This window comes from Phasianus colchicus, chromosome 20 (assembly GCF_987193195.1).
Source record: "Phasianus colchicus chromosome 20, bPhaCol1.hap1.1, whole genome shotgun sequence".
NCBI lineage: Eukaryota > Metazoa > Chordata > Aves > Galliformes > Phasianidae > Phasianus > Phasianus colchicus.
In genome coordinates this window covers 7712377-7718382 of record NC_143455.1, presented here as the reverse complement: position 1 = coordinate 7718382, position 6006 = coordinate 7712377, and positions in this window count along the sequence as shown.

Sequence of the window (6006 nt, the reverse complement as noted above, 5' to 3'; positions counted from 1 at the left end):
AGCTGGAGCAAAACCCGAGTGCTGGGAGGGCTGTAAAGGAGCCATCCAGTTCCCCTTGTCATATAGAGCACACCTAAAGGACACAGCACAGAAACCACGTTAAAAACCTGCTTGTATTCCACATAGCTAATTTTTTAGCCATTCTACTTCAGTGTTGTTAGCACATCTTGTTTATATTTAAAGGACACAGACCTGTGACGGGGTGTCTTTGCAGACGGTTGTGGAGTGTGTGATTTGTAGGGGGTTTGGGTGGTTTTTTCTTTTGGCCTTACCCTCACAGTGAGCATTGGAGTCAGCAAAGTTCCCTGCAGCCCTTTGCAAAGCTTTGAGTGCGTACGCAAGGACACAGCAGCCCTTTCCCAAGACCTTGCATTTCTACAGTTGGGTTTTGATTAAGTTAATCTGTGCATTCTGTTTGCCATTGCTACCTTGTGTAAGTCTGTATATATTGTAGAAAATGTATGGTGAAAATATTAATACACTATCTCTAGTGTTTTTTAAATTTAATCAGTACAGTACCTGTGCCTGCATGGTGTTACTAGACCATGCGTCGCCCTATATTCAGGGTTCAAGCTTTCCCTTGTTTGTTTAAGGGGTTTATGTATAAATATATTTTATGCCTTTTATTACAAGTCCTGTACTCATGACTTTTGCCATGGCATTTTGTTCTACTTATACTGTAAATTATGCATTATAAAGAGTTTCATTTAAAAAAAAAACAAAAAAAAAACAAAAAAAACTTGGTACAATAATTATTGTAATTAAGAGATGTAGCCTTTATTAAAATTTTATATTTTTCAAATTAATATCGTCTGCTTTTTTTTTTTTTTTTTTCCCCCCTCCCCACAACCTCTGCTGTCTGAAAAGAATCCTTCTCACCTTGTGGGAGCTGAGCAGAGCCCAGCCTTGCCTGTTGTCCCTGCTCTGCCTGGTCAGGAGCTATTCCTGCTGGGAAGCATTCCGGTTCAGGTAGGGATCGCAAAGGCTGAAGCTGTGTTGAGCACAGTGGTTCAATCACCCAGCTAGCTGGGACACAAATTCAGCCTGGCTGGTGGAGGAGAAAGGGCTGTTGAAGATGAGGACTCGGGTTGCAGAAGCCAGTTGTGATTTCTCAAAGCCTCAGTGCTGGAGCTCTCCTGCAAGACAGTGATGGGATGGAGGTGATGGAGGGTGGGGGGTTGTTCCCAGCTGCGATTGCACCGGGGATGCTCCTGGCTGCCAGCTTGTCTCCTTCCACCACCCACATCACATCACCTGTCCCTTCCTGGCTCCTTTGGCCCAGCCCGACAGATTGGATATTGGGAAAATCTCTGAAAGAGAAGTCAGGCACCAGCACAGCTGCCCAGGAGGTGGGGAAATCCCCATCCCTGGAGGTGTTCCAGAACCACAGAGATGTGGCACTGAGGGATGTGGTCAGTGGGCATAGTGGGGGTGGGATGAGGTTGGACTTGAGGACCTTGGAGGTCTTTTCCAGCCTGAATGATTCTGTGATTCTAAGCTGTGGGCACCAGAGCTGGCTCTGCTGGTAGCTGTGCACCCGTCCTCTCACTGGTCTTTATGGTACAAAACCTATTTTATAGATGAATGACCTTAATTTGTTGCTGAGGGAAGCTGCCCATACCAGGGCTGGATTTGTCTCCCAGCTGTTGCCCAGACCTTCCCCATCTCCAGCAAGTAACCCTGGGAAAGCAATTGTGGAAAGGCTTTTGGTCTGTCATGTTGGTAACCAAAGACAGCCTCTTTTCTTTTGCTAGACCAATGGCACCGACTACTTTTTTTTTCTTTTTCCTCCACCCTATTTTTACTGTGAGGTTTTAAATTATCTGGGTTATTTTGTGTGTATGAGAAGACTTCATTTAAAACATCAGTAAAACTTCTATCAAAGGGCTCAACTTCACACCGAGTACACAGAGCCCAGAACTGAATCCCACAGCTAAAGGGAGCTGCAGGCAGTTTTACACATTTAAATGGATGGTGCCTTGTTTTAAAAACCATCTGAAGTTCATGGGGTTCGTCTTAATTGATAAGCTGGACATAACGGATGGGTGTAGGGAGACTTCAGCAACAGAAGGGAAGAAAGATTTTTTTTTTCCTCTCTCTCATTTTTTAGTCTGCCATCAAAGGTGGGGAACTTAGCACTACATCGTAGTATTATTTTTCTTCTGCTATTAAAATGAATCACACTGTGCCTAATTCTTCTTGGGAAGATGAATGTGTTCAAGGCAGCTTGAAGCCATTCAGCGCCTCGCAAGCCTTTGCATCTTTCTATCAATGTTCCAAAATACTCACCTCTGTTTTTTGGATGTCTGTAGAAACAAAATATAAAATGGCTTCAAATACATGGCAGGCTGTTTAGCGGAGATGAAAGGGTATTTGAATAGTCTTTTAAAAATGAATGAAAAGTGAACACTCTCTTCTGTTTCAATTATAAGTGGGACATGGAGATCGTTAGATGCAACCTTAAAATGTGACACTGGGAAAATGTTCCGCTACCTTCAGTGCTTCAGAAGCATTTTGTTTCTCAGCCTGACGCGGGATGAGGCCCCTGATCCAGGCCTGTCTTGTCGGCGTTGCGCTGCGAAGGCAGCGTGGGAAAGTTGTATGGTTACAACTCTAAAAGCGTAACTCCAACGGCTGTAATGGCACAGAGATACGTGTGTGTGAGGGAGCACGGCCTCCCTGGCTGCAGGAGCAAGCGGTGCTCTTGCTTGACCCCAGCAGCAGCACTGGGGAGCAGCAGCAGGGATGGGGTGGGCAGCAATAACGGGGGGAGGAGCAGGGGGGTCCCTCTGCCAGGCCAGCACTGCTCACACCCAGCCATCTCCCAGAGGGGCCAGGAGGTCCCCAGCCTGGATGGCATCCCAAGCACATCAGCCCTCTTCCATAGCCTCGTGGTGCTTTCCTGCACGCCAGTTGCTCAGACAGCAAAGCAAAGACCCCAAAACCATGAAAAAATCCCCTGTCCCTCCCTTCACGAACATAAATTAGACCACAGATAGGAGCAGAGCCAGCACAGGTGACGAAGGCTGCCTCACACTGCAGAAGCCCCATGCAAACTCCCTCCAAACTGCTCCTCCCAGGTGCCCCAATCCAGCCCAGCTGTGGTGTATCAGCATTGTCCCTCCCTTCCACCTTCACCTTGCATTAACCTCCTGTTCCTTCATCCAACTGCTCCGCCCCAGGAGCAACCTCAGATTAATTAAAAAGGAAAAAAACGTAAGAACGCTCAGTCTTTAACTGAGATTCCAATCCTATTGCTTCCAAACATTCTATTAATCGCAGAGCCCAGAAAACAGCCACACAGAGAAAGGATGGAGAATGGCTTAAATCAATCCACCTTCCTTTTCCTTCTGTATAAAGGTCAGACCAGTTCTGGATGGCAAAAGCAGCTCTGTTTGAGGCCCTTTCCATCTTTCCCAACTCCTGCCCCAGCCCTGTGCACAGCCCAGACCCTTCCCTTGGTTCATCACTGCACCACAGATCACAAGGAACAGTCCAGAGCTGAATTTTTCTAACATTTAAACGACGGCATGCCGTATGTCTTAGACTCTCTTTTAAATTAAATGAATGTTGTGATGCATTGAATCTCCAGGAAGCATTGAACCCACACAGCAAGAGAGGAGGCTAATTCTGGACCTCAGATCGAGGTGGTAGTACAAGTCCAGGCAGCTTTGGCTGACCTCCCTGGGCAGCACCCACCGTTTCTTTCAAGAGAGGATCTATTTTTAGGGGAGAAAGACTCATAAGCCTTGTCTCCCTTAATTCAGTGCTTCCTTCTGTAAGACTTGCCAGGTAGATATTTGATATTTAAAAATAAGAAAAAGAAAAGAAAACAGAAAGACCCTCTGGGAATTCTGGCTTTCAACATTAGTCTCAGGCCCTGCAGGAGTCTGGAACATCTCAGAACCCCACAGCTCACCCTGCTTTGAAGCCACTTCCTCAGCATCCATGCATGGCACCCGCACCCCATCCCCAGTGCTGCTTTGTCCCCCCCAGGAGCATGGAGCCGGGGTGCTGCCTCCTCGGGGTCTCAGCCTTTGTTCTCACCTTCTTCTGTGACAGCTCAAAGAGAGCTCTCTTCCCCCTCCTCCCTCCCCGCAAATAATCCACAAGTCAAAGAATAAATGGGATGCATGGACAGGGCTTGGCTTTTCTCTTCCATCCTCAGCATCATAGAATCAAGGTTGGAAAAGACCTCCAAGATCATCAAGTAACCCCAGCCGATCCCTACAGTGCCCACTGACCACATCCCTCAGTGCCACATCCCCACGGTTCTGGAATTCCTCCAGGGATGGTGACCCCACCGCTCCCTGAGCAGCTGTGCCACTGCATCACTGCTCTTCAGAGAACAAGCTGTTCCTGATATCCAACCTGAACCTTCCCTGTCACAATTTAAGGCCATTACATCTTGTCCTAAAACCACTCTTATGGAGGGGGCATACAGCATCCCCTTTGTGGGGCTGTACCCCTCAAGTTCCCATCTGGACCTAAAATAAGAACATCAAGGAGTGCAACAGAAAACCTCCCAGTCCTCCAAAAAACCTCAATGTCTGCAGATGGCTGCCCTGGAGCAAAGGGCTTATTGCCATTTCTGAAAGCATTTCTTTTCTAAAACCTTTACCTCTGAAAGTTTTGTGCAGCCTAACAAACACAACACCACCTTCCAATCGTATCACAGTAACTGGCAAACCACAGTGTCTCTCTGTGGGTCCAAGCATTAAAGGATCACACTGGCAGATGCGTGAGATGTTCATCGAGTGGCAACAGGTGTGCATCCCTGGGGAGCAATTTGCACCCATGCACACAACAACCTCCCAGCACCACCAGCAGGATGGAGGCAAAGAGAAGCATTTGGGGCATCTATTCTGGGACAGAAGACCAGCTGGCACCCAAAGATGATTTGGGAATGAAGATGGTGTGTGTGGGCATAGAGCCAGGATGGCTGGGGAGGGGTTAAAGCCTGCAGCACATTGTTGCCATGCAAAAACCACCCAAAAACACCGAGTTTTGCATTGAGATTCAAACGCTTGGATCAAAGCAGAGCTCCAGGAAGGAAGGGCTAATTTAGGTTGGAACCAGAGAGAACTTTCTCAGCTAACTTCTGGGAAGTGGAACAAGCAGGGTTCAGAAAGCCTCGACCAGGATGGCTCCTCGGAGGAGACAAAGCTCCCACGGGAGTGAGGAGGAGACTCTGTCCCTCTCCTCCCAGTGAGGGAATTGCCATTGGACGCTGGGTGACAACACCCCATAGCAGTCCTCACCCTGCTCCCATAACGCCATCGCTGGAACTCCCATTGCTCCTTCACAACCTCCCAGAAGGGGATGAGCACAGCCCAGCGAGCTCCGGCCTGGTGCCACCCAATGGAGCCATTAACAGCAGTGAATGGAGCCCAACACCCTCAACAGTCAGAGACCTCTTGTGGCCAGATCCCCACTCCCTGTCCTTCTGGGATGGCCTCTGGCCTCTAACACAGCATCCGACAAAGCAACCTATTTCCAACTTTTTCTTCCTTCCAGTTTATTCCAAAGCAAACAAACAAATGAAAAAAACCAACAACCAGCATTGAAGAATTGAGCTTTGCTGATTTATGACCATCGAAGCCATCCTTTCTCCCTTAGGAGTCACTCCCAGAGCCTGGCTGGGCTGGAGGAGGAGGGATGGCTCTCACTTTGCCCATAGGGACAGGTTGCCAACATGGGGGGAAAGTGCCTGCTCACCAACTCCAGCAGCATGTAGAGCTTTTGTACTTCAACTCTTTATAGACTCAGCAATGCCTTTATAAAACCCTCGCGACTGTCCAACGTGGGGTGTTTAATTACCAGGTAAAAGAATTTTTTTTTTTTTTTAGACTCCATTTAATTATTTGATTGCACAGTAACCAAAGAGTGTAAGAGGGCTGTAGCCAGAAGGCACTTCAAAGCAACGCCTTGATGTTTCTTAGTGGGCATTAATGGGTTCTGAAGGCAGGAGATTGTTTAAAAAAAAATATTAAAACCCTCCTCATG